Here is an 18,144-nt window from a genome sequence, read left to right as displayed (position 1 = left end):
ATATATGTTTTAAAGAGCATTCCGCCCTATAATCTTCGCCGATATTATTAGGGTCAGTTCCCTACATTCGACAACACTATTAGGGTCGGTTCCCTTCATTCACCGACATTATTAGGGTCGGTTCCCTACATTCGTGCTACTATAACATACCTGTCATTTACATACTTCCCTTGACAATATGTGCAATCTCCAAAGAGCGTTCACGTACCATCAACATTTCATACATACATTGTTCATGCATCATACATATTCATACATACGTCATTCATACATCATACATATCAATCATACCTTTAACTAACACTTGACAGCACATGCAATATCCGAAGATCGTTCACGCACCGTCAAGCAATCGTCATACATAAATCATACAAGGCATACACTTACCACCTAAGGTAAGTGTATTGACTATCACGTCGGGTATGCACACAGCCCCGATAACATTACAAGGAAGTGGGGCTAGAAACTTACCTCAATGCGGTTGCGTTCACCGTTTACGGTTATTACCTTCTTGAGCTGTGCACGACTAACTGTATAATAATTATACGTATCAATAAACTATCACTACACATATCGTATTTCTAGTTTAATTATTACCCTCAACGAACGGGGGTCCAGGGGCAGCGCCCCTGGTAGCGGGGCTCTAGGGGCGGCAGCCCCTAGCGGGGTCCAAGGGGCAGAGCCCCTGGCTGGAGTTAAGCTTCCAGGTCAGCTTGGAAAAATTTTATTTTCATTAACTGTCTTAACACATTTTCCATTAGGATTTTGAATCATTAAATAATTTGCTACTTAAAGTCCAAGGGCTTCTTTGTAATTAAATCATTATTTTCTAAGTCCACGGACTATTATTGTCATTCCGTTAAACTTCTAAGTCGTTACTGGTTCATAACGAATTGGCTTATCTTAGCGAACTGGTTCCTATAACGAATTGAACACTTTAACGAACTAGACTCCTTAACGAATCAGTCCATATAGCGAACCGGTCCAAGTAGCGAATTGGAATTTCTAATTCGTAATTTCTTTTAACGAACTAACTATCACGAATCAAGGGTAATTCATTACCCTTTCCCTTAACGAATCAGACACGAACTAGAGCTAGTTCGTTATGCCCCCTTATACGAATCAACTAACGAATCACCTTTTAATTCGTTAGGTTTCCATAGCGAACTAGGGTTAGGTCAGGGAATGTCAGAACATTCCCTAACATTCTTACCCCGTATTCCCCTTTTCCGGCACCATCGTCGGAAAACCGCGGATTCGCCGAAAAAACGATTTTTAACTCGTTTTTCACCGTTTTCGTCCCGTTTGATCCAGATCTGAGCTAAGGTGATCCCTAAGCTCATCTTAGGTTCGGTTTATACCCGATTCCACCCGGATCTCGTGAAGTAAACGGTTTGACGGAGTCGGCTCGTCGTTTCGTGTTTATATCTAACGGTTTTAAGCTCATACAATATCATACTATCATTACCTTTGATCGGGATCGGTTTCCTTGGTGATTTCGGCTAGAGAGAAACTAGAGAGAGAGAGAGAGAGCTTAAGTGTGTGTTTTTGGGAGGTTTAAGGGATATGTGTAAATGAGGGATTAAATGGTGATTATGGTTTTTATATTTAGGGATCATGGGCTTAAGCCCATGGTCTTTCCTTCTTTCTTTCATACCCAAGTCCATAACCCATATCCATTTAACCCAACACTAGCACAACTCATTTTCTAGTTATCTAAACCGATAACGACCCACTATAAAATAGACAAAATTTATTTTATTATTATAACCAAAAGTAGGATGTTACATGTATTAACTAATCATATCGAGTATGCACACAGCCCTGAAAACATAACAAGGAATGAGGCTAGAAACTCACCTGAACGTGGTTACGTTCACCGTTAATGGTTATTCCCTTCTTTAGTTGTGCGCGACTAACTGTATAACAATTACACGTATCAATTATCAGTCGATACCCATATTGCGTTTCTAGTTTAATTATAACCCTCAACGAACGGGGGTCCGGGGGCAGCGCCGCTGGCAGCGGGGGTTCTAGGGGCAGCAGACCCTAACGGGGTCCAAGGGGGCAGAGCCCCTGGCTGGGGTTAAGCTGCCATGTCAGCTTGGAAAAATTTTATTTTCATTAACTGTCTTAACACATTTTCCATTAGGATTTCATGATAATATTTTATTGTTAACCTCTTAATCCTTTAAGGTATCTTCCATAAATTAATAAAGTCCAAGGGCTATTTTGTAATTAAATCATTCTTTTCTAAGTTCAGGAACTGTTCTGTCATTTCATTAAACTTCTAGTTCGTTACTTGGTTCTTTAACGAATTGGTTTGTCATAACGAACTGGTTCTTGTAACGTATTGAACCCTCTAACGAACTGGTCTTTTAAACGAATTGGACCTTATAACGAACTGGTGCATTGACGAATTAGTCCATATAACGAAGCAGTCCATGTAACGAATTGGACCTTCTAATTCGTTATATCTGCTAACGAATGGTCATAGCGAATCGCGGGTAATTCTTTATCTTTTCCATAGCGAACTGGGACATGAACTAAGGCTAGTTCTTTAAGCTTCCATTAACGAATTGCTTGACGAATCACCCCTAGTTCGTTAACTTCCCGTTAACGAATTAGGGTTAGGTCAGAGAATGTCAGACATTCTCTGACATATCATTAACCTCGTACGCCGTTTTCGGCGGCGCCGTCGCCGGAAAACTGTGACTTTGCCGGAAAAATGAGATCTCACTCGCTTTCCACCGTTTTTCACCGTTTTTCGCCATGTTCGATCCAGATTTGAGCTAGGGTGACCCCTAAGCTCATCTTAGGTTCGGTTTATACCCGATTCCACCCGGATCCCGTGACTTTAACGGTTTAACGGTGTCGGCTCGTCGTTCGTTCCGTGACTAAATCTAACGGGTTTTAGTTCATACAACATCATACTATCATTACCTTGGATCGGGATCGGTTTTCTATCTTGGTTCGGCTAGAGAAAGGAGTGAAATTAGATAAAGAGCTTAAGTGTGTGTTTTGGTGGTGTATGGAATATGTATGAAATGAGTGATTAAAAGGGTAATTAAGGCTTATATAATTATGTGTCATGGGCTTGAGCCCATGGTTTTTCCCTCTTTCCTTCATAACCCAAGTCCATAACCCATATCCATTTAACCTAACACTAGCCCGACTCTTAATAACTCATATTTTCATTTTATTAACCGAAACTAGAAAACGAGATGTTACATGGTAAAATGCTCAAGCCAGATTGTTTATTTTTATAAATATTTAAAATTTGAAATATACATATACATTTGCAATTATAACTTGTATAATTATTGAAATTTAGGCTTTAATTTAAATGAGTCGAACGAATGAACCAACCTTGGCTTGGGCCCGGCTCGCTTTCAAACCAACCGAATTTAAACGAGCCACAAGCTTTTAAACTCTTATGATATTATTTTTTTTAGGCAATCTCATATCTTACAATTTTTAGAAATTTATTAAATCTACATCCTTAAAAGTAAAAATCATAAATTCACCTAAATTATTAAAAGTTTTGACGTATAATTTTTATATGTTTTATTATAATTCTATTCAAGTATGCATTGCCGGGCCCCGTTTTGTAGCATCATGAGAAAAGTACAAAGTCCCGTTACGTTTTTTAAATGGAATTACAAAATCGTGACAATAGAGTAACAAGTGAAATCTTTATTAACATTTATAAAAAACAAATACATTTGTGTCTTTCATTAATAAAAAATTATAATAGCATTTTAAAGATAGTTAAATTGGTGATCTTCTCTAAATTTGTATTTAACTAAATTATTGCTATTATAAACAAATTCCAATGTTTTAGAAAATAATTTTTTTTGGATAAAAAAATATAATTAACGATCAATCAAAAAAAAGTTTATTTAACGAGAAACCAAACCTAGCAAGTTGCCAGACCAACTAACTTACAACACCAACATTCTATAATTAAAACCGATGCCCCTTTCCACCCATATATGAAGCAACTGGAAACTCATAGCTTAAATTTCACCCACAATTTCAACGTGCGCCAGCTTCCTTTCAAACAACGTCTCATTCCTGATCTTCTATAAACACCACACCGTGATCAGACAAACCACATGAAAAGCCTTTGCATTCTAATTGGTCAACCGGTAAAATTAAGTAGTTCTAATATATCACGAGTTTGAAAAACACATATGATGTAGTGGCATCATCAACTATTTTTTTTGAACGGTCAACCAAACTTTATTATATAAACAAACAATCATTACAAGCAAGACACTAATAACAACATTATAATCACCACCTAATATTACCAGCAAGTATGCCTAGTACAATTGACATGCACCACCCAGCCTATAACACAAAATTACCCCCACCCACACACATACACCTCTTCCTTGTTAGACCCGCGTTCTTCCCTCGATTTTTTACCCACTAGAAGCTAAGCGTCTTGATCTCCTCAACCACATTAAGTTTAAATTTAATACATCATATTGTAAATATTTTGTTTCGCAATAACAATGATATTACCTTTTCTTTTAGCTTTACGTATATGTATATTTAGATATCCCGTTAAAATAGTTATCAATCATTTTTACTGGATATAGTTGTTTTTGTTTTCTTTACGTGCACAGTTATATATATATATATATATATATATATATATATTAAAATCTTGAAAATATAAAGTGTTATATATTGATTCCTTTGTAAAATACAAGTATTTTTTTTCATAAGAACTTGTCGCTTAAAATGATTGTGTAAACATTCGTAATTTATTCGAGTGTTGTCCTTTTTATATGACAAAGAAGTATCATGTTTAGATAGGTGAAATTTTATCATGATAACTATTAATCAATGTGTCTCTCATTGTAGTTTTTAAAGTGATGATTTTGACATTAAAAGGTTATGGCCCAACGTTAAATAACTAAAAAAAGGGTTTTTTATTTCTTTTTAATTATTAGTTGTTTATATCTCAAAACTCAATTTTATTCACATAATGAAATCATTTCACCAAACAATAAAAGAATAATCTTTATATCCTAACTAGTTTTTATCCACTGTATTACAAGGGTTATGTTTTTTTTTCGTGTATAATATTTATATTTTTTTTAATTTTAATTTTATTTATTGTAATAAAGTTAATAATATACTTAAGGTTTGATAATGAAAGAATTTCACAAATAAATGAGATGCTATAACTCGCTTAAAAACTATGGGTTTCGCGAGATACATGACACGCTTATTTTTTATTAAAAAAAGGTGGATATTAATTTTTACTATATCCTTATTTTATAGGATTTTCATATCAAATATTTAGTGAGATTAATTTTTAATATAATTAGATGTTATAGCCCGTTTAAGGTTATCTGGGTTTGGTGAGACCCATACCCGTGAATTCAGGTCAAATGAATGGGAAATCTTCATTTACAAATAAAACAATCTGGTGACTTGAGGGAATGTAAGAAGCAACCATAGAGCTTTTAAAGATTTCGTTTATATATTTAAGATTAAAATTCTTAGTTCTATAGTTTTTCTTTCTTTTCCTTTTTTTCTTTCTTTTTCCTTTTTTTTTGCACACAACATGTATTGTAATTTATTTACATCATCATATGTTGTTTTACATTATTCGTTTATAATATTTATATATTTTTTTGGATTTTAATTTTATTTATTGTTAGGAAGTTAATAATATACTTATGATTTGATGATAGAATGATTTTATATATAAATGAGATGTTATATTTGGTTTAAAAGCTATATGGGTTAAGTGAGACCTATGACCCGCTTATTTTTTTACTATCAAATTGTTTATTAATTATAAATAATATATATATTTTTTAAAAGGATATTTATTTTTAGTATATCCTTATTTTATAAGATTTTCATATCAAATATTTAATGAGATTAATTTTTAATATAATGAGATTCTATAACTTGTTTAAGGGCTACCGAGGTTTGATGAGACCCATACCCATGAATTCTTACAAATGCATGAGAAATATTCATTTAAAAGTAAAACAATCTGATGATTTGAAAGAACTTAGAAACCATTCGTTTATATATATTTAAGATTTAAGATTAAAAGACGTTCAAACATTCTCATAGGTGTAATGTGTAATGTAAAGCATATTTATGCCTTCTCCACTAAATTTGACCTTATAATGTTGTAATTAAAAGTGATTCCTTTAAAATTTTTATCTCAATTTCACCAACCCCTCTATGACAACATATTAAGTAAGGTTTTTCATGGTAACTCTAAGATTTGTTTGTGGTGTTTGGTATCGCAGAATCAAAGTGTGGTGAAAACAAATATAAAACATGTGCACTTTCATGTGTGGGTGTATCATGATCACAAGACAAAAAACTACCATGACAAAGATGGTTTGGTAAGATTAACAACTCGTTTATCAAGCAATTCGGTAAGAGTTAGAAATCAATTAATATCATAGCAAACAAAGTTGGTTTCATTGGCTGTGATATGTTAGAACCATTATAGAGCGTAACAAGTCTTATTAGCACACAATTAACATTTTATAGGACTTTAAACTTGGTGTAGGGAAAATATAATTGTTTTGATCAACTTCTTGTAGATAAAAAGGAAACACTTGTTTATTTACAACTTATTTAGTTAAACTTAGTGACTATTTCACAAAATAATAACCAGTTTTTAGAAGCGTCTCAATTAGGCCATGATGTATACTCTAATCTATTCTAACTCCACATAAGCTCAACATCACTCATTTTTTCTCTTTCACTCCATGTCATCCAAAAGAAATGGTTTAACTCATTTAACTCCATCTCTCTCCTATTAATATTTAATTTAAAATCAAACATTTAGTTTAATTACCAAAATAAATAATAACTAAACAATTAGTAATTAATACATCTTTAATGCATATTGTTCATTTTAACCCGTTAGAAGTATAATCCATGAGCCATTTTAACACACTTAATACAAGTGGGGAGTTGTTTAATCCATCTTTAAAGTGTCATGTCATGTTAACCCATGTAAAGGTTAGAATATACCTCATTGCCTTAGGTTAGTGGTGTAAATTTTTGTCCTAATTAATTAGGCATTTATCAGTTATTTGACGTTTCAATCTTGATACTTTACATATTTACTTGGATAATAGGTTAGTTGGTGCGGGAGCAATTAATACTTTCTATCATTCAAAAATTGAATGTAACTTAAGTATTTTTTTTCTAATTTTTATAAATTTTGGTAGTTTTTTACAAGTACAATTTCTTTTTTTATTTTTAATTTTTAATTTTTTGCAACTTTTAAAACTATTTATCAACTTCTTTTCAAATTATAAATATTTTTAGAAACTTTTAAAATTTATTTTGCAATGTCAATTTTATTTTTATTTTTTTCTAAAGAACTTGAATAAAAGGTAAAGTAGGATGGATAACAAACCCATCATGTTAAATATTTAGTGGAAGGAGGCTTAGGTTTTTCGGTGAAGACCCAAGTTAAATTCCCACGTTTTTTTCTTGAACAATGCGAATAGGGTGTTGAGTGAGCATCACACTGATGGGCCTCTTGATTGTTTTGATGTAAACATTATTTTTTTTATAATTAAAATATAAAGTGAAAAGATTGGAACATCAAAAGATACTTCATTGACTCATTGACCTTATTGAAACAAAATATTTTATATATGACCTGATTAAAATAATTTTAAAACTTAGATAACATTTTACAAAGTTACCCTTAAACTTAACAGATACATAAAGCGTTAACTTGCCATTCCATTAGAAAAACCATTATATTAACTTAATTAAATCCAAACATTTCTTGATGCCATTAAATTTTGTCATTTGACTTATATCCATTTTTCTCATGTAAAATACACTTTGCATTTGGAATGTTACTTGATACACTTGTATTGATGATACACTTGTATGTCAATTTGTAATGCAAAAATTGTATGTCAATTAACTTGACAATATATGGAAATCCCTATGTAATTTGATCTAGAAAAGGGTTTGAATGATGTTTGAGAATCAAGGTGGATAAAAATCAGTTATACTGCAAATCAAAATGGTTTTTTAAATTTATTTGAAGTGGTGGAAATTGTTTTTTTTTTCAACTACTCTCTTCAGAATAGATAAGGTCGTAGGGATAAAGCAGAAAACGTTATGAGCGTAAGATCGTTCATTGAGGCGGAGGAAGGTCGGCGACATTATGGAGACGTGGCCGACTGATATGGCATTGCTTTTACAGACTGACGATGCTTTCCAGTATTATAGATACAAGCATTAAAGTGTTAATGGATGAAGGGGTAAACTAAAGGGGCGCTATGATGAGGGGAGCGTTATACACACAACGAACAGTCTAATAAGTGTGTGATAATTTTTAATATACGTTTATCATTACTTGATTGATTTAAAATGCCACAATTTTGACCAAAGTTGTTTCTTGGCCTTTTTAACTGAAGCATTCATCACAACTATAGCAATTTACTTTATTAGGCTCCACGCTAAAGGAAAATTACACCTACAAAAGGCTAAAATTAGGAAGCATGTTCTTCATATATTATTTAAATATTGGATAAACTTAAAATACAAATGACAACAAAAATAAGAATGATGAGAAGAAATCCAGTACACTGATCTTAGATTTGAATGACTGAGATTAATTAATAAATAAAAATTAATGGAAATGACATGAAAGTAATAACCCATATTTGTTGATTTTCTCTCTCCACATGCATAGAACATGTCAATTCCCCCATCATTTTAAAATGTCCATAAATTTTTCATACGACATTATTTAAAAAAAATCACCATAATAATAAGCGTTTTTTTATCTTTAATATGAGTATCATATTGTTATATAAAAATATAAAAAAATAATGAATTTTTTTAATTGTGTTTTTTTTGTTCATTGTGTTTTGTAGTTGAGTTTTCACATGAATTGTATTATAGATTTTGATCATTATATTTTTCAAATGGTACTCATATTAAAGACACAAATTAAGACAAAGATTACGTCATTGTGTCGTTTTGTTCGTCATTAACTTTTAGTCATTGTGTAATACGTTCATTGTCTTTTATTCGGATTGGCATATGACAAATTCATTTAATTTGAGAAAAATAGTATTGCGTTCATTGTATATTACGTTCAAGTCATTGTGTAATATGTTGTTTCCATTGTGTTTTACGTTTCAAGTCATTGTGTTATATATATTTTCACCATTGTGTCTTACGTTTTAGGTCATTGTGTTATACGTATTCACCATTGTGTCTTTCATTTCAGGTCATTGTGTTATACGTATTCACCATTGTGTATTACGTTTTAGGTCATTGTGTTATACGTATTCACCATTATGTTTTACGTTTTAAGTTATTGTGTAACATGTATTAATCATTGTGTTTTATGTATTAGATAATTTGTTGTTGTTTTATCATTATTTTTACATATTATTATTACACAACGGTGTTATTAGTATTTAAAAAAACATAATGATGAGTTGAAAGACACAATGATGAAAAAACAAAATGACAAAAAAAGACACAATGATAAGCGAAAAGACACAATGATGTGCGAAAAGACACAATGGTGTGCGAAAAGAGACACAATGACGAAAAAAGACAATGATAAGCGAAAAGACACAATGGGGTGCGAAAAGACACAATGACGAAAAAACACACAATAGTGTGCGAAAAGACACAATGACGTGATTTTTGTTTTAAATTTTATATAACAAAAATCATACTCATATTAAAGATACAAAAACGCTTGTTATTATGATGATTTTTTTAATATCATACGAAAAAGTTATAAACGTTCTAAAATGATGGGGGTATTAACATGTGCCTTGCATGTGGAGAGAAAAAATAAGTACAATTACCTCTATACCCTTTTTCTTTTGGTCTCCATTTGACACATGTCAATTATTTATGGCTTCTCACACTTCTTATTTTTGTTACCCTTTATAGAATAATGTGACCCTTTAATACTAGCTTTTAGGCCCGTATTACGGTTTTTTTATATATTTATAATATTGTGAATATATACTTTTTTGGATTTTGATTTAGTGTAAGAAAGTTTTTAATATACTTGGACCTATTTTGAATCATTTATATTTGATTATGTTCGTTTGTGTTCATTTTTGAATGAAACATTAAATGAATCATGCACTTATTGTTTAATATTTGCTCCTCTGTGTTCATTTAAATGTGTTTATTTATATTTGTTTATGCTTGTTTGTGTTGGTTTATGTTTGTTCATATATGTTCATTTATTTCCTTTTACCCCTGTTAAGTTATTTTCATTCATATATGTTCATAAACTGTTCATTTGAATTTTAAGTGAATGAATTTAACCCCAGTTGTATGAGAGAGCATTAACATAAAAAATTAAATTAGATACGCTTTTATAAATTTAAGATAACATGCTATGTAAGTAATCTGCCACCAGTAACTGTAACAACTCAGTTTTCCCATATAATAATATCCGACCCGTTTCCGTTTTCGAGTAATTTTAATAAACAAAACATCGCCATTATCAAGTCATTATTATTTATCCTATAAATTTAAATAAACAAATATCTTTGGTTTAAGTACATTTTTCACCCTAAAAATAGTTTTAATTCACTCTTGTACCCAGACCTATAGTCCAGGGGCTGTAATATAAATATGACTAATAATAATATTATTAACCCAAATCCATAAACCCTTATTCATGCTCAAACCAAACCCGAACTCGTTTGTTTAGCTTGGCCCGTAATTCTCGCGTTTAACTTGGAATTGATTTAGGGGTTTTAATCCTCATGCTATAGGCAGCCTACCAACACTCATAATTAGGAAACTAGATTGTATTATGATACATATTGATCTTATACTAACCGTCTTTGACCTAAAATCGATTTTATACCTTAAGTATGATTATAACTCAATTCCTCACGTCTGCACGTCCTTAGACCCAGCACCAACTGAACCCCTTTGGTTGATTTGATCTTTATTACCCGCTGCATGGTGTTCGTGACCTGTTCTTGGCCGCAACTTCTATCACGTCTTTCATCATCGTCTTCTTGTTTTTAAGGTAATTAAATCATACAACGTATTCGTTTCAACCCATAAAGCATTAACCCTAACTTTAATTGATCGATCATAAACGGGTTTGGGAAATTGCGGATTCTAGGGTTTGTTTGGAAATTGGGGTAAACAGGTTTCTGCTGTTACATTATTATTCTTAATCATGACCAGATGACATCCCCAGCGCAGCTGGTTGATGCTGTGTGGTTAACTCGTTGAACTGGCCAGGGGCGCAGGTTCGAGCCCCCTGGACGCGGTTTTGTTTGGTTTTTTATTAGTGCTTTAATTGGTTTTAAAATAATTATCATTTACTTATTGTTAATATTAATATCAAATAAACGTTATTTTATTAAGACCGACACCGTTAAGTTATGCCTTTTTTTCCATAAATCTCTTTATAAGTGTTCGTTTATGTGTGTATGTATATGTATTATAATTATATCTTAAAAATAATAAACTTTATTTGATCAAAACCCGACACTTCTAATTCATGTTTTCTTGTTGTTAAATGCTTTTATAAAGTTGCTTATATCAATTTTATATATAAAATATATTTTATATGTATCATTCTTTGAAAGATTGTAACGGTCGTATCTTAAACTTTTGAATTATATTTGTAAAATACAATTAGATTTTTGTTAAATATTTCAAGATACATATTGTTTGATAAATATATATTTTAACATTGGTATTAAAGTATTTAATACAGTACAAGTTATATTTTGTATATGTACACCTTTATAATTGTCTTAAATTTAGTTGAATATTATTTAAATAATTAAATAATTGTTCAACTCATTTTTATTTATTGACACTAATGACGATGAATTCATAATAATTAATAACTGTAGAGATCAATCGTTCAAATCTTTAATATTATAATCTCAATCATAACTCAAATCACATCGAGATCTTTATTCATCCAATCATGTCGTATCCCTTATTAATTAATTCATATTAATATTATTTAACTAGGAATCCTTGATGGTATATCCCGAAGGGTTTACTTTTCTCATCATCATCATCATTTGTATTTCGTTCATCTGATCAGGTGAGTATTTTACCCCCCTCTTTTACTTATTTTAACCGTTTTAGGGACATATGTGTTCGTATATATTTTTATATTATATAGTACTCAACCGCAACTGTTTATCCTTGTGTGTTTATCAGTTTGCCTAACTTGCTTTGTTTGAATGCTATTGTTTACTTCGGCAACCGATGTCCATTTTTATGGCACGGTTTAGTCCTTTCTTGGTAACCAATGTCCATTTATATGGATTGGTTGAGCCCTTTCTTTATGGTTTCTTTCTTTATGGTTTGCTTTCTTTATAATTGTTTGACTGTTATGTGCTATGGCTTATCTGTATATCTCACAGGAACAGTTTGCACTTTTACTTATTATTATATAGTGTCTCAAATCTGGTGTTATACTCACTCAACCTTGTGTTGACAAACTATATTAATTTCAATGCATATGCAGGTTATCGTGTGACGTGATTATCAAGATTGTTTGAAGCAACTTAGGATGCATGTTAGAGAAAAGATACAAGAACTTAATTTAGGATGTTTTATGTAATTGTTTATTTAAAACTTTGATGTACATGAATATTTGTTTGAAATTATTAAATAGATATTAAAACTTATAATGTTACTTAATAGTAATCTTTGAAAAGCTGTGAGCAATCAGTTCGCCCCGACAGTTCCGCCGTAGGTTGGGGTGTGACAGATTGGTATCAGAGCCGAAGGTTTAAGATAGGTCGTTAGTGGTGCCTTAGTAACATGCTTAGGAACCCCATACGTGCTTATCTGTTTACCTGATGTGTTCTATTTGATTGTTTACAGCTTACGTAATTACTTGATAGATTAAGTAGTTACTTAACTGTTTAATTAATTGTTTATTTTATTTGTCATGCACACACACACAACTCCGAAGCTATTCTTTACTCTCAAAATATTTTATTACTCCGAGACTATGTCTCATTCTTAAAATATTTTTGTAACTCCGAGGCTACGCCTTAACCTTAAAATATTTTATTTAATTTTACTAGATTGCCTTTTATTGTCGGAAATTTCATTGCGAATTTCCTAGCTTTGTTTTTGCTCGTTTTCACTTAAAACTAGGGAGCGTGATAGGATTTCCTGTCATAGTGGAAATTGTCATGCGACCAACACTTTAAGCATTTAACGTAAGTTTACACCCTTTATTGTGTTTTATTGTTTTCAAAATGTCTAGTCGGGTGTAAAACCCATGGGACGCCATGGATACGCCAACTGTACATTTGCACAATTTGTTATATTTGCGATATTTTGTTGGAACATTATCATCTGTGGTGATACACGAGATGTTTCAACTACTTATGCTTGAGTTCGTTTATTCGTTATTTAGTTTGGTCGGTCAAATCGCCATGTAACGCTCATGGGCCGACAAACTCAATTGATTCGTTGATTCGTTAATTAAGTTGGGCAATTCAAATTTTCATGTAACGCTCATGGGAGGCCAACTGACACATTTGTTTTGGTTTTGGTATGCTAATAAGTTAGAGAAACAAAATGCCATGGAAAGCTCATGGGAAACCCAACACATCGAAAAACATTTGTTATTTGTTTATTTGTTTGTTTATTTGATTTTATACATAATATTTTATGATTTGATTTAATTATTTAATTATTCTATTATTCAATTACTCAATTATTTACTTACTAAATCATTTTTGAATCAAGATCTATCGATTCGATCTATTTATACACTCAAAACATTTTCATTCTCTTGATCGGATGCAAATTCTTCATTTATAAAGACTCGGTAATCACGAGCCAATCAAAACAATTTACACTCTATTATTAAATTTGTTTCTATCTATTCTTTTATCACGTTATTATATTATCAAAACATCCAGTAATTTAAATAATATTATTGCATAATTTATTAATCAAATGGCTTTCTTATACTCATGGTGTCATATACATCAACTATTAAACATATTTCAAATATTCAATCTTGAATTTTAATTTGTTAAAACATGTCAAACTTTGATAAAACTTTTCTCTCATAAAATCAACTCATCGATTATCGATTTAGATTCTAACTTATCCTTAAGTTATGAATCATCAGCAGCATAACATATTTAAGCTTCGTTTTACGCAATAACTCATATGAGATCTAAACAACTACCCAAATCTTCTCATTAAATCACATCTTTATTAATCATTAAATGTTTTCTCAACATCAAACAACATAAATCATTTACTTTTTATAACCATTGTATGTGGACTCATATTGTAACTTCAAATTGAAACGTTAAAAACAATCAACTCAATCTTGTTCATTAAACTAATTATTGGTAATTTTGATTCTTTTACCCCTACTCTTTCTCATAACCACAACAATAACAAATGCAAGTATAAACATCAACAACATACTGTTAATCCTGTTAACAATCAATCTTAACAAAATCATATCGTCTCCAACAAGGAATTTTAATTCAAAAATTCACTCATTACGCTTCACTTGCCACTATCACTATTCAGTTCAATTCTCATATCGTTTTGTACCAAATGTAATCATTTGATTATCTTGTTAATACTTGCCACAACATTGGAAATCCTAATCACCTACGCCATGTGTGTTCCCGATTCAATCATATTCATCAAGCTTGAAAATTTCTAAACTTACTCTATTAAACCCTACTTTGCGACCTAATCAAAATATTTCAGTTCAATCAACTTTAATTATTCAAAATTTTTATAGAACTAATCAATCAAGTTATTCATAACTAAGTTTATTAAAGAAGGTGTTTCTGTCACTTTTATCTAAACATACTTTATCTTTCTCAATCGTATATTATAACAAATTTTTATTTGATTTTTGGATTTAAAGAACTTCGATTATAATAATTTATAAATTTTAAATGATAATACTCATACAATAAAACCTATCTTTTCAAAGATAACTGTTGACAATACTATACTTTCAAAAGATGTTTGAAATTTTAACAACTCAAAAATTTAATTCATTTTTACCAATATTTTAAATAATGACTATTTTCTATTTATAACCAAAACGTATTAAGATTCTTGTTTTCTCTAAAAATCATGTTTTTCAAACGTTTTGCAACCCACATGATGGGAAGAGTTATGTGGACCATCCGACGATCTAAGTAATTACGGATGCATACGTAATTATCAAAGTCCTCGGATGGAAATCATAATGCGTGTAATTGTGTGTCATAATATAGAATCGAAAGTAGTTGAGATAACGGTACAAATATAGAAATGATAAGGACACGGTGGATACGCCGCTGGTACATCCTATATAGAAATGTCTTTATCGGATTTTCATTTAGAGCGTTTTTTGACTATTCAAAGTTCTATGTTATGATAAATTTTAAAGTTATAATTAAAGTTTTATTTTCCTCAAAATTTATGGTTTAGTTATAGTATTATTTAATTTCAGGACGAAATTCCCTAAAGTAGGGGAGACTGTAACAACTCAGTTTTCCCATATAATATATATCCGACCCGTTTCCGTTTTCGAATAATTTTAATAAACAAAACATCGCCATTATCAAGTCACTATTATTTATCCTATAAATTTAAATAAACAAATATCTTTGGTTTAAGTACATTTTTCACCCTAAAAATAGTTTTAATTCACTCTTGTACCCACACCTATAGTCCAGGGGCTGTAATGTAAATATTACTAATAATAATATTATTAACCCAAATCCACAAACCCTTATTCATGCTCAAACCAAACCTGAACTCATTTTTTTAGCTTGGCCCGTAATTCTCGCACTTAACTTGGAATTGATTTAAGGGTTTTAATCCTCATGCTATAGGCGGCCTACCAACACTCGTAATTAGGAAACTAGATTGTATTATGATATGTATTGATCTTATACTAACCGTCTTTGACCTAAAAACGTTTTATACCTTAAGTATGATTATAACTCAATTCCTCACGTCTGCACATCCTTAGACCCAACGCCAACTGAACCCCTTTGGTTGATTTGATCTTTATTACCCGCTGCATGGTGTTCGTGACCTGTTCTTGGCCGCAACTTCTATCACATCTTTCATCATCGTCTTCATGTTTTTAAGGTAATTAAATCATACAACATATTCGTTTCAACCCATAAAGCATTAAACCTAACTTTAATCGATCGATCATAAACGGGTTTGGGCAATTGCGGATTCTAGGGTTTGTTTGGAAATTTGGGGTAAACAGGTTTATGCTTTTACATTATTATTCTTAATCATGACCAGATGACATCCCCAGCGCAGTTGGTTGATGCTTGTGTGGTTAACTCGTTGAACTGGCCAGGGGCGCAGGTTCGAGCCCCCTTGGACGCGGTTTTGTTTGTTTTTTTTATTAGTGCTTTTATTGGTTTTAAGATAATTATCATTTACTTATTGTTACTATTAATATCAAATAAATGTTATTTTATTAAGACCGACACCGTTAAGTTATGCCCTTTTGTCCATAAATCTCTTTAGAAGTGTTCGTTTATGTGTGTATGTATATGTATTATAATTATATCTTAAAAATAATAAACTTTATTTGATCAAAACCCGACACTTCTAATTCATGTTTTCATGTTGTTAAACGCTTTTATAAAGTTGCTTATATCAATTTTATATATAAAAATATATTTTATATTTATCATTCTTTGAAAGATTGTAACGGTCGTATCTTAAACCTTTGAATTATATTTGTAAAATACAATTAGATTTTTGTTAAATATTTCAAGATACGTATTGTCACACCCGACCAAAGGCGGCGGAACATGCCGAGGTGTAACGATTGCCCATAAGCACATGACACTATTAAAGCGACAATATTTAATAAATTCATATCATTTCACAACATCGAAAATGTCACATAACAATATCCATAACCAGTCATAACCTTGGTTTAAAAAAGCGCACCTGAGGCGAGCCGAGGTGAGAGGCGACCTAAGGCGAGAGCTTCATCACTTTTGCCTACTCAAGGAGAGCAATGTTCAAAAGGCGAGAGTGAGGCGCTATATTTAGGCAAAAAGCGGCCTGAGGCGAAGCCGAGGCGAACCCAAAGCGAGCGACTTTCGTACAGATGTCGTTTTTATGCATCAAAATGTTGTAAAGCATGTTTTTTAAGTTGTACATGTAGATAATTTATATATTGAATCATATATAACATCTATTTATTGCTACATTTTGAGTTGGGATGCTAAAAACATAAAATATATATTTAAAAAAATTATATAAAAACCTTACGCCTTATATACGAAAAGCTTTTGCTTTTTGCGCTTTGCGCTTCGCGCTTCAGTTTTAGACCTCATCGCTTTTGTTCGCCTCACGCTTTTTAAACCAAGGTCATAACAAAATATAACAAAATGAAGCAAATCAAATATTGTTCATTTTTGCTAATATCCTAAAGGTATTTGTGACGTTTTCTTCAAGCATCCAAATCAACCAAGATGTAAACCTGTAACATTTCATAAAATAAAGTTTGTCAACACAAAGGTTGGTGAGCAATTCATAAGTTTGAACATATAGATATATAGTAAGAAAGATCCACAAAAGTAGTATACGAAACAATAAATAAAAGCCATAATTTGGATAAAATCGTTAATAGAATTACGTTAGCGACACCTAACTATAAGGGGATACCAAATAGTCTAGGATTTAATAGAATATCGTTAATTACATTACGTTAACGACACCTTGCTACAAGGGGATGCCAAGTAGTCTAGGATTTATAGACTTCCACCAACCAAAAGCGATAAACACATAGGCATATAAGCATAGAACATCAAATTGAGCAATTATTCAAGTAAAGTGTACAACAACGTTTGTGGTTTAAGACCCAAGTATAAAACATTTAGTTTAGATAAGATGAAATGTCACTCCCAAAACAAAAGATAGAAAACAGGGTATGAAGTTACTCACGTTCAAGTAATAAACTTGAAAAGTTGATCATTTGGAGATTCGCCGGAACGAAGGGTTTAACGTATGAAGCATAAATAAAAGGAAATCTTGGATTTAGAAAGGTTGTCTTGAAAATCTTTAAATAAAATAATTGTTGCAAAAATTAAACAATTAAAGTTCAAGGTT

The sequence above is a fragment of the Bidens hawaiensis genome, unplaced genomic scaffold (genome assembly GCF_021521415.1).
Source record: "Bidens hawaiensis isolate Kalapana, Puna unplaced genomic scaffold, B.hawaiensis_p1.1 tig00000097_1, whole genome shotgun sequence".
Lineage (NCBI taxonomy): Eukaryota > Viridiplantae > Streptophyta > Magnoliopsida > Asterales > Asteraceae > Bidens > Bidens hawaiensis.
Note: the sequence above shows the minus strand (reverse complement) of the source record.